We start from the raw sequence: 12,584 nt of genomic DNA on the forward strand, positions 1-12,584 counted from the left end.
AGCAAATTCTGAGAGTCACCATAACATTCTGGTCAGAGGAATAGAATCGTGCTTATTGGCCAGGACTCAGTCACATGTTTACTCCTAAACCAATCATCTGGGGACAGAAGTCAGGAAATCACACTACAAGGGCAGCCTGCCTATTTTTGTTAATAAAGTTTTATTGGAACACACCCACATCCATTCGTTTAGAATGTTGCCTACGGCTGCTGTGATGCTACAATGGCAGAGTTGAGTAGTTGTAATGGAGACCATATGACCCACAAAGTCTAAATGTTTATTGTCTGGCTATTTACAGAAAAAGTTTGCCGACCCTAGGGCCAGGGATGTATTAGTTTTCTCTGGCTGCCATAACAAAATCACAGACCGAGTGAAAAGCAGAAATGTATTGTCTTACGATTCTGGAAGCTAGAAGTCTGAAGTGTCCGCAGATTGATTTCTTCTGAGGCCTCTCTCCTTGGCTTGTAGATGGCTGTCTTCTCTTTTTATAAGGATGCCAGTCATATTAAAATAGGTCCTATCCTAAGGACCTCATTTTAAATTAATGACCTCTTTAAGGACCCTATCTCCAAATGCAGTCACATTCCGAAGTCCTAGGGGTTGGGACTCCAACATATGAATGGGGGAGGGGGGCACAGTTCTGCCCACAAGGAGAAGACCATGGGCTCTGACTGGCTGTGGATGGGTGACATGTTCCACTGTGAGGGGATGGCTGAGAACCAGGAGAGGTGATTTTCAAGCGGAAACCAGAATGTTATCACCCAAATACAGGAGAATGGATGCTGCTGGGTAAAAAAAAAAAAAAAAATGTCCGGTGGGGCACTTGGGTATCTCAGTCGGTTAAGCCTCCTACTTTGGCCCAGGTCATGATCTCATGGCTTGTGGGTTCAAGCCCTGCCTTGGGCTCTGTGTGGGACAACTCAGAGCCTGGAGCCTGCTTCAGGTTCTGTGTCTCCCTATCTCTCTGCCTTCCCCTGCTTGTACTCTGTCTGTCTCTCTATCACTCTCAAAAATAAATAAACATTAAAATTTTTTTTAATTAAAAAAAAATTACCCAGTGATATATTACCATTGCTTTGAATCCTCTAGAAGAGGAAAATGTATGGGTCCAGTGAAAAGAACTCTGAACAAAAAATTCATGTTTGGCTATGGGTGAACTGACATGCTGTACAGATAATGAACCAAAATAATATGTGAGAGGAAAAAATATATACAACTATCTTCAAATGCAAAACAAAACAGCAAAACTGAAAGCCATAAACCCCAAATCATTTTTTTTTTTTTTGCCACACAATTTTGAACTATTGTCTATGAAAAGTGTGGCATTAAAGATAAAGAGAAGGGGCGCCTGGATGGCTCAGTCGGTTAAGCGTATGACTTCAGCTCAGGTCATGATCTCGCGGTTTGTGGGTTTGAGCCCTGCATCGGGCTCTGTGCTGACAGCTCAGAGCCTGGAGCCTGCTTCAGATTCTGTGTACCTGCTTTCTGCCCCTCCCCAACTCATGCTGTCTCTCTCTCTCTCTCTCTCTCAAAAACAAATAAACCTGGGGCGCCTGGGTGGCGCAGTCGGTTAAGCGTCCGACTTCAGCCCGGTCACGATCTCGTGGTCCGTGAGTTCGAGCCCCGCGTCAGGCTCTGGGCTGATGGCTCGGAGCCTGGAGCCTGTTTCCGATTCTGTGTCTCCCTCTCTCTCTGCCCCTCCCCTGTTCATGCTCTGTCTCTCTCTGTCCCAAAAATAAATAAAAAACGTTGAAAAAAAATAAAAAAACAAACAAACAAATAAACCTTAAAAAAAATTTTTTTTTTTTAAAGATGAAGAGAAAATGGAAAGTGTACAAGATGAAGTGTTCACAAGTTGCAGATTTATATGAATTACATGGATCTCTGCCAGGACTCAAAGTTCGTGTGATCAAGTTAGCAGCAGTTCTCATAATGGTAGACATGGAGCGGCATACTGCCAAAAAAGAAAAAAAAAATCAGGCAAAAGGTACAGTTTGCTACGTCTGGGAAAGGAATTCGTGAGCCAAAAAGCCAAAAAGGGAGAAACAAGAATGACTCAGTTCCCAGCCGCTTGTTTTCTTCACAGTCTCTAGGAAGAAAATCATCCAAATAATTAGGAACGAGCCAGCGTAGATATTCTAGAAGTGTGGTCCTCAGAACATCAGGATCAGCATTACCTGGGACTTGTTAGAAATGCAGGTCCTCAGAATGGCCAAATCTGGAACTCTGGGGGTGGGGCCCAGTGATCTGTTTTAATAAACCCTCCAGTGAGACTGAAGCATGCAAAGTGTGAGAGTCACTGAGCTAGAGAATTCAGTCACAGTCAGAATGAAGTCTTTAAGCCCAGGATCGCTGTATCAGTTAAGGGAAGGTTCATCAGCTGCAAAGAAAAGATAACCTAAATAACAGTGGCTTAAATATGATAGATGTTTATTTTTCTTGTGCATGGAAGTCCAGAAGTAAGAGTTTAGGACTGATAGTGTGGCTTCATGGCCAGTGAGGACCTATCTTCCATATATATATATTTGGCTTCAGTAAAATGTAGGCCTTCATAGTCAAAGTGTCTCATGGTTCAAAATGGCTGCTGGAACCCTGCAAACGTATAAGCTTTTCCAAGCAAGAAGTAGGAAGCAAGGGGGAAAAAGAAACAGGAATCTCCTGGATGAATCAGCCTTCTTTTTTTTTTTTTAAGTTTATTTATTTATTTCTGATAGAGAGAGAAAGAGAGAGAGAGGGAGGGAGAGGGAGAGAGGGAGCACACAAGCTGAGGAGGGGCAGAGAGAGAGAGGGAGACAGAATCTGAAGCAGGCTCCAGGCTCCAAGCTGTCAGGACAGACCTTGATGCGGGGCTGGAACTCATGAACTATGAGATCATGACCTGAGCCAACATCAGATGCTTAACTGACTGAGCCTGGGTGAGAAGGCACCCCAATTAACCCTTCTTTAAGTTTCCCTGGAAACTCCATCCACCAACTTATTCTTATATAATACTGACTAACTTTAGCGGTGAGAGAGGTCAGGAAACACTCCTTCTGCTGGTCACATTGCCACATGAAATAAATTTGAGGTTCTTTGAGTAGAAGAGAAGTAAAAATGGGAAGGCAGCCAGTAGTCTCTTCTATAGTTGCAAATGGACAGCCTCAGGGCTTTATAATCTGGGAAGGGGGAGGAGTGTCCAGGGAAGGTGTTCTTTCCCTTTTAGAAGAGAGTGGCTCACCTCTCGACTTGCCCAGAGGGTTAATAAATATTTGAATGGAGAGATTTGCAGAAGAAATTTTAGGGGAGAATTACAGACCTGAGGTGGGGTGAACCAGATCAAGAGCACTCCTTCAGGGTGTCAGTTAAAGGATTTTGCCACCTGCAAAGGGTCCGTGTGTTTAGATGGCTTCCTTTTGCAACTCCAAGGAGAGCCCTAGCGGTGAGGACTTTAAACATTACCTTCTCATATTGAGGTTTTCTTCTGCAACTGACCTGGCTCTTCAGGAAAGAAGGTCACGACCTGCACGCTTCATGGTGGTGGCCTTGGGGAGAATGAAGGGCTTTGCAATAAGGGGAAGAGAAGGGTTTCAGAGCAGACAGACTTCGGAGTGACCATAACGTACCCCATGTACTTGGGGCCAAAGAGTGCCACACATATTTCTCATGGTACATGAGATAACTTCAGATGACTTCTAGAAATAACATCAATAGCACTTAGAGAAATGAACTCAGTTGGATCCACTGACAAGCACAGTCTTTGCCCTTCTACTTTTCCTCCTTTTCTCTGCCTGGTGCATGGGTGTGACAGCTGGAGCTCTAGCAGCCATTTTTGACCATGAGGTGACAGCGAGGAAGGAAGCCATCTACTAAGGATACCAGGGGAGAAAGAAAGCAAAAGCTCGATTTCGTGATGTACCTCTACTTCTAGCCTTGGTCTCTCTATCTGTGGACTTCTTTTGTGTATGGAAAAAATAAATAAACCTTGAATTTGTTTAAGCCTCTTGTATCATTAGGGATTTGCACGAGTCGCTGAGTGTGGTTCTTAACTGGTAAGAGACATCTTCTGCTATTCAGGAGTGTGATGTGCCTGTAGGCACATTAACTGGGTTGTAATTAATATGAAAAAACTACAGTTTTTTTTTTTATTAGGCGGGAATTAGACTCTAACATTATGCTAGTCAGATCAGCAATAGGCGTTCGTAGTGCGCTCTGAAGATAGCCGCAGGGAGTTGTTACCCTGATAGGAGGTGACACTTGGCGTTGTGGCCAGGATCCTGGTGGCAGCTGCAGGATCAGGGCTCTGTCTGTGATTTGCTAGTTGTTTGAGAGGCCGTGCAAATGCGGGTGAACTGGTAATAACATTCAGGCTGCATTGGAGAGGCTTTCAGGCATAAAATGAGATGATTTCCTTAAGGAGAAGTTGTGCGCGTCAGTGGGAGAAGCAGGCCGCAGAGGCACTTGAGTAGAGACACCTGTACAGCAAACTGGGACTAAAGTGTAATGAAGAACCCATCGTAGGTATCCAACCTGTGGCCGGGTTCCTTCTTCTGCAAAGCAGGGAAGGCGAGCTCAAATTACGTTAGGCGGAGAGGGATAAGTGGACTTAGCTTCTAGCACTCGTTGTCAAGTGCTTCTCATGCATTCTCTACAGAGTGCCTAAGTCTAAAGGCTGTCTGGGGGGGGGGGGGTGACGGGTGATAACGAGTACAAGATTGAGAAACACTGGTGTATCTGGTGTGGTAGCTTACGTTATCGGCCCCAATTCTTCACTCTGGCCCGTTTTTGGCTTGGGGTTCAGCCGTATCATTCGCTCTGGCCAATGGGATGTTGGGGCCTGGGGTGTGAGCAGAGGCTTGCAATGTGGCTGGGCGGCGGGACCTGTCCTCTTGTGTCCTAGTGGCCATGAAACCACTGGCCCTTCAGTTTTGACCCCTGGAGCCAAGCTGAACTGAACCTACAGTCTGAAGCAGAGACATGCAGTCAATTGCGGCTGGGATCAGCCAGAGCACATCCCAACTGCGGGGCCATGAGCGTAAGCCACTGAGATTGGGGGAAGGGAGGGGAGGGGAGGGGAGGGGTTTGCTCTGCAGCGTTATTGTGGCAATGGTTTGCCTGACCACACCCAAGGTTCGCTTAGAGAGGATCCCTGATCTCTCAAATAATGAGTTTCACTTTTTAAATGTGGGGCAAAATGAGAAAGAATTAGCCAAGTTTTTTAAAAAAATGTTTATGTATGTATTATTATTTTTAACGTTTATTTTGGAGAGAGAGACAGAGCGCGAGCAGGGGAGGGGCAGAGAGAGTGAGGGGGACACAGAATCCGAGGCAGGCTCCAGGCTCTGAGCTGTCAGCACAGAGCTGATGTTGGGCTGGAACCCATGAACCCCGAGGTCATGATCTGAGCTGCAGTTGGACCCTTAACTGACTGAGCCACCCGGGTGCCTCTATTTGTTTACTATTTTTGAGAGGGAGAGCACACGAGGGAGGAGGGTCAGAGACAGAGAGGGAGAGAGAGAATCACTCAGCGTGGAGCCCAGGGGAGGCGGGGCTCCATCCCACAACCCTGGGATCATGACCTGAGCTGAAATCAAGACATGGATGTTTCACCAACTGAGCCCCGCAGGTGCCCGTGAATTAGCCAAGTTGTACCTTAAACGGGACAGAATCATCGTCTCTGATGTAGCACATGCCTCCCAGTTATTTCTAGCTCTGCTCTGCGTTCCACTGGTGGCTGCCGCTAATGAGATTGAAATGGACTGTAATTTCACCAAAATGTGCGGATGCTTCGTGGCTTTCGCCGGTTTCCTATTTATCTTTGGATGTTTTAACTCCTGCTTTTTGCTGGCATTCCTCTGAAGACGTGATTTAGTTGTGTTTTCATTCCATCCTCTCTGCGATTGGAAGGCTTTCCGGCTGGTGTGGGAATCCACAGGATTTGGGTTAATGGGGTTGCCAGTAATGCTTGTTAAGTCAGACGTGAGTTTTTACTGTAATTAATTAAGCATCATTTGTTACGGGCTCCTTCTTTACTTGCTGTGAGCAAGATGTGAAGTGAAAATCAGCTCTTTGCCAGGATTCTTTTTCCTCTGTGTCTTCAAATGTATGTAAATATCTCAAGACTTGGCTCTGTGTAGACAAAACAGTTTGCTTCAGATGTTTTTGATGTCACGTAGACACAACCACATTACAGCATTTTTGAAGAGTCAATTTGAAGAAATTCTTCAAAGGAATCGCTGATGCCTTGGTTTCTAAGAGGAGTGACTATTCATCACAGAATTTTATGGCCTTAAAGCATTTTGTGTGCAGCAGAGAAAAATCGCATTAAAATACGTTATGTTTAAAAATGCAATCAGTGAGTAGTCAAATGAACAAATGTATTTAAACCCTAACCAATAAAACACAAGAGCGTGATATATTGTTTTTGCCTTTCCTTCTAAGCCTGATTATAACATAAAAGAAAATTCGAAATTAAATTCAAAAATCACCATAACCGTAATTTATGACTGGATTGTGTTACGGTCATGAGAGTGGAGTCTGAGAAGGATGGCATTTGCATACTGCATTAAAATTTTTTTTTTAATGTTCATTTATTTTTGAGAGAGAGACACACACAGAGAGTGCAAGTGGGGGAGGGCAGAGAGGGAGGGAGACGCAGAATCTGAACCAGGCTCCAGGCTCCGAGCCGTCAGTACAGAGCCCCATGCAGGGCTCAAACCCACGAACCATGAAATCATGACCTGAGCCAAAGTCAGACGCTCAACAGACCGGGCCACCCAGGAGCTCCAGAATCTGCATTTTAACGTGATCCCTAGAGGACTTGTGTTCACATTAAGTGGAAACACCAGAATCTATCTTGGTTGCCAGGACTAAGGCTGGGACAGCAGCCACATCACCGTTAAGGTACCTGCTATGCTCCTGGTCCCCCTAACCCCCATCTTTGAATGTCAGGTTCTCTGAAACAAATGCTAAGCCACATCCCTTGATTGGTGGAGCCCTTAAACAGGGAGGGAGAGAACATACACTTGGCCATCAGTCCTGAAGGTCTGCCACATGGGAGAGGGAATGGCCTCCTGCCTGCAGAAGACTGGGTAGATGACAGCTTGGCGTGAGTGGGCCTGGCTTGGTGTGGAGGGAGCCTTGTCACAACTGCCGCATGGTACTGAGCTGGCCACCGTGGGGCCCAGCTTCTCCTGTAGGGCCTCGCCTCCTGGGGAAGCAGTTGGCAGGGGTCTCTAGGGGCCAAGTCTTTGGCCGAAGATGCCATGAAACAAGACTTACAAAATATCTCATTTATGGAGCACCCATTGTCTACTAAACCCAGGCCCTTCTTACTCCCGAAAGAACTAAGTACCTGCTATTTTCAGAGCAGTGAGCTAGGCGTTAGGGCTTCAGGGTTCATGGCCAAGGTTGCTCCCCTCCTCCACAAGGACAGTGGTAAAGAGGGAAAATGAAGTGCGGCTGCATTAACAGTGGGCACATGGCTTGGTGCCTTCCTTCCCCCGCCCCCAGAGAACTGGACTTCTTTGTGCGTGTGTCTGGGGGTGAAAGTCCAAGAGGGCTTCCTGGACCCTACCCCCAGGGTTGGTAATGGCTGGGTGTGTGAGCCACTCTGGGGCCACAGACCCCCGCAGCCCCTGGAGGAGGAGCCAGGGGCTGCTTTGTCTTCTGGCATCATGACATGGGACAAAAAATAGGAAGTGGGCAAGGGGCCACCATGCACAGGCACAGAAGGGAAAGAGGAAAGATCTAGCTGGTTCCTACCTTTATCCCAATAGCCAGCCAACTAGTAAAATGTGCCCCACCGACTGTCTCAAGCTGCCACCTCCAGTTAGCAAGTCCTCCTCCCACAGGGCTAGTGTGAACAGAAGGGACACAGAATCGTTGGCAAGAGAGTCAAGCGTACCACCATCCTAAGGGTAGAGGCGGACACATTCCCCTTTGGCCAAGCAGAACCCTTGGGGGCAATGCCAAAGAAGCAGAAGACAGATTCTGTACCCTGAGAAATGCAGGCTTTTGTTGGCAAGCAGGCAGTGGGCATAACAGGTGCATGCTTGTGAGAACCCTTGTATGTGTCTTTTCTTGAATCTGCGCTTGGTGACATCATGTTGGGAGCCTGACGTGGGCCACGGTGGGAGTGTTTTCACCCCGGAGATTGGCAAAGGCATCTTGCTCCCAGAAAGCCAGTTGTTAAACATTGACCAGCACCTCTCTGCAAGCAGGTAGGTACAAAACACAAAAGATCCACAGAGTGGAGCTAAAGAGTAATTCATCAGCAAGCCATATGTGATTTTCAAGTGAAGTCCTCTTACAACCTGTGCAGAGCAAGAGAAATTTCTCGAATGGATTTCTAAGCTCTGGCAAATGGTCTTCTGTTTTTTGGTTTTTTTTTTTTTCCCAAAAATAATTCCAGTGAATCTGGAGTTTGTGGTAAAGGATATCGATGTGGATGATCCATCAGGCATTAAAAGGGATTAGATTGGTACTTGAGGTGTTTGAGCCTGCCTCCAGATCCCCTGGGGGGCTTGTTAAAACTCAGATTGCTAGGGGCACCCGGGTGGCTCAGTTAGTTAAGCGTCTGACTTCGGCTCAGGTCATGAGCTCACGGTTGGCGGGTTCAGGCCCCGCATCGGGCTCTGTGCTGTCATCGCAGAGCCCGCTTCAGATCCTCTGTCTCCTTCTCTTCTCTGCCCCTTCCCCACTTGCACTCTCTCTCATTCTTTCAAAAATAAATAAACATTAAAACAACAAAATGCAGACTGCAAATCGTCACCTTTGACGTGTCAGATTCTGTAGCTCTGGCCTGGAGCCTGACAGCTTGCATTTCTAACAGGTCTTCAGGTGATGCTGATGCTGCTGGTCTAGGGACCACACTTCGCACTGACAACGGCTGGATGGTGGCGGGGGACCAGTTTCTAAGCATTTCAGTGAGAACGTGAGTGAGGCCACGGTTGGCAGGAGGGGAGTGGTGCGAATGCAAAATGAAGGAGTGAAGGAACTTATGAAGTTATTAATCTACTAAGTTATTCATTATTTGGCACCTGCAATGAACTTATGAAGCACCTGCGACACACTGGGCACCCAGTGCGAAGAGTTTTCCCTCTATAGTTTCCTGAAACATCCTCTCTCTGATTTGTAAATGCATTCAGAGAGGATGTTATGGAAAACAAAGCTCCGGAAAGCACAGCCATAACCGCCACTGTGGAAAACTGAGAGGGGAGGTGACAGAGATGAGGAAGGAGAGATGAGACCCTCATTTTTCTCTGGAATCCTGAACTTGGGTGAGGATGTCATCATGTGTTTGAGATGGGCAGAACACAAGGGTAGAAACTGAAGAGAGCTGCCTGTCTTTGTGAGGGCAGCAGAAGGAAGTATGGTAGCTCCAATTTCCCAGTGCCTGCCTCGTCACAGGGCACCCATCTCCCCTTCAGAGCAGGTGCCCATGAAAGAGAGGGCCAGCACGGTAGGAAGGGCTGCCTTGATGGCATATTGCGAGTGCCATTTTTAATCACCAGCACACTCAAGTCTCACGCTATTCCTTTTCATTTTCTCAGTACTGTAATTGTAAATGAAAAAGCAATATTGCAACACATCCAATTATAACCAGATTCCTGTCCCCCAGGACTCATCGAAGAGAAAAACAATGTATTTATGGCTGTGAGGAGCCATTAATCTCTCCACTTATGGCTTCACGTACAGTTGGACAGTGGCTGCAAGATTGGGACTCTCCCTCTCTTTTCTCTAGAGATGCTTTTATCAAGTCTCACCTGGGCGTTTTATTAAAAATTAGGCCTTGAAATATTGGTTTCATAAGCACCTTTGTTAGGATCCACTGAATAAGATTTCTTCTTTGGGATCCTACCCTGGGATCATTCATTCTTTCCAGGGGGCTGTCTCATTTGCATGAAACTTCTCTTTGACAGTCAAAAGCAAGTCAAAAGCAGTGTTTGTTCGGGGAAAGCAGAAAGGGGGCAAATCATCCTTGGAAAACGGGGACACGAAACATTTTGTGGTTTTTGTCTGTGTGGCTGGTTGCTGCTGTGGGATCATTGGGAACCGGATGCAAGTCACTTTTCTCTTCCTTCTTAACCAACTGAGCCACCCAGGCACTCCTACTTTTCTCTTCCTTCTTATCTAGACCATCTCTTCCATAATCTTCCTGCTATCTAATGTGCATTAATACTTAATGTATTATTGCTTAATATTTATGTATTAATAAGTAGGACATTAATACTTAATGTATGACTTATCTTTGGCTGCATAGCCATACTACCTTAAGGAGTATGGGTGAACCATACTCCTTAAGCTTAGGAACTTAAAACAACTGACATTTATTATCTCACAGTTTCTCTGTGTCCAGGTGTCTGGACACAGCATAACTGGGTCTTCTGTGGGGCTGCATTCAAAGTATCAGCTGGGGCTGTGGTTTCATCTGAGGTTAGACTGGGGAAGGATCTCTTTCCAAGCATGCATGTTGTTGGAAGAACTCAGTTCCATGGTATGGGACTAAAAGTTTTAGTTTCCTGTTTTCAGTTTCTAGAGGCCACCGGTAGTTCCTTTCAACCTGGAGCTTCCCAGCATACGTTGGCTTCCTGAAGGCCAACAAAGGTGGGAGAGACTCTTGCAAGACAGGTGCTACAAGCTTATGTAATATAATCATGTGTAGCCTGTTACCTTTGCTATATTCTATTGATTAGGAACAAGTCACAGGTCATGCCTATACTGAAAGGGAAGAGAGCACAGAAGGGCAAGAACATGAGGAGGTGGGGAAGATGGGGTCACCCTAAGAATCTGCCACAATGACTATCATCAGTGATGATGATAATTTAAAAGCAGCAATAATAACTTTTATTATTTGGTACCTAAGTCACACATGAACTTTCAAAGTATATATTATTAATCAGTCTTACTTTACCCATTAAGAAAACTGAGGGTAAGAGATCCAGCTAAATCCACACATCTGTTAAGTCAGGAATTGCAAACTTAAAATCCTGCAGGGGCCATGCAGGAAAAGTCCATGAATGAAATGGGAGAGGTAGGGCTCTGCTATACCAGAGCAATCTTGATATACCTACAGGAAACTTCCTGGTCCATCCTAGCTGATTGGCTTTTCATTAAAACTCTAATTAGAGAGAGAGAGAGAGAGAGAGAGAGAGAGAGAGAGAGACTTTTTTTTTTAGGGCAGTTTAACTTTACAACAAAATTAAGAGGAAGGCACAGAGATTCTCCCCTGCCCCCACACATGCATAGCCTCCCTCATTATCAACATCATTCACCAGAGTGGTACATTTTTCAGTAAATGAACCTACATGGACACATCATAATCATCCAATGTCCACAGTTTACCTCAGGGTTCACACTTCCTGTTGTATATTTCATGAGTTTGGACAAAAGTATAATGGCATATATGTATTATTATAGTATCATACAGATGATTTTCATCTTCCTAAAAGGCACTCTCTACTTTTTAAAATTGGGTCATTGATTACAAAAAAAGTTCTGGCAGAAATAAACATAACTCTAAGAGCAATTTATTTCAGGAGTTGCTATTCGGGGATGCAAGTAGCAGATCTGAATCCAGGTTTGTTCCGTGGACTTAGCCTATTTCTCAGGAGTAGTTTTTAGTTGTGAGTGACAAGAGACACATGAAAAAGGACTTGCACAGAAAACTGAATCTATTGATTCCCGTAACTGAAAAGAGTAAGACCCCAAAGTCTCATAGTTGGATCTAGGGCTCAAAGACGTCATCAAGAATGTGTCTCTCAAAAAAACCTAATTAAAAAAATAGGCAAAAAATTTGAATAGACATTTCTCTTGAGAAGATAACCAAATGGCAAAAAAGCACATGAAAACATGTGTAATATCATTAGTCAATAGGGAAATGCAAATCAAGACCACAATTAAATTTACAACTTCACACCTGCAAGGTAGTAATAATAATAATAATAATTAATAAGAAAAACAGATCATATAGGGAGGAGCCAAGATGGTAGAACAGGATGGAAGTTTTTTTGTGTCTTGCATCCATGAAATACAGCCAGATCAACACTAAACCATTCTGCACACCTAGAACACTGATCTGAGTATTAACACAACAATCTGCACAACCTGAACCACAGAACTCAGCAGTATGCAGCAGGAAGAGGTGAACTGGGGGAGAGAGAAGCCCTGAAGGGCAGGGAGCTGTTTCTGCTTGCAGACAGAGGATGGAGACGGGAGAGAGTTCAGAAAAAGCACCCACCCACTGCCAAAAGCAGCTGGAGAGAAAGTGGAAAAGTGGAAACAGCCACAGGGACTAAACTAAAAAGGGAGAAAGGAGAAAGGAGAGGTTTGAAATTCCATTAAGACTCTAAAAACAGGGGAGGGCAGAGTCTGAAACTCCGCAGCTCATTACCTGGCGGGGCTCTGGTGGGAAGGGCGGATCCCCAGGCGCAGAGTGAAGGCCGGTTATCCTCCAGTCACATGGGGAGAGGCAGTTTCCCTGCTGGGAGGACATATGGTCGAGGCTGTGGCCAGATGGTCCACAGCAGACCCCAGAGAACAACCACATTCGCTGGTGCTGGAACAAGGTTGTTAAGGGCAAAGCCAGGGGCCAGATATGTGTTGTG

This window comes from Neofelis nebulosa, chromosome 18 (genome assembly GCF_028018385.1).
Source record: "Neofelis nebulosa isolate mNeoNeb1 chromosome 18, mNeoNeb1.pri, whole genome shotgun sequence".
NCBI classification, from domain to species: domain Eukaryota; kingdom Metazoa; phylum Chordata; class Mammalia; order Carnivora; family Felidae; genus Neofelis; species Neofelis nebulosa.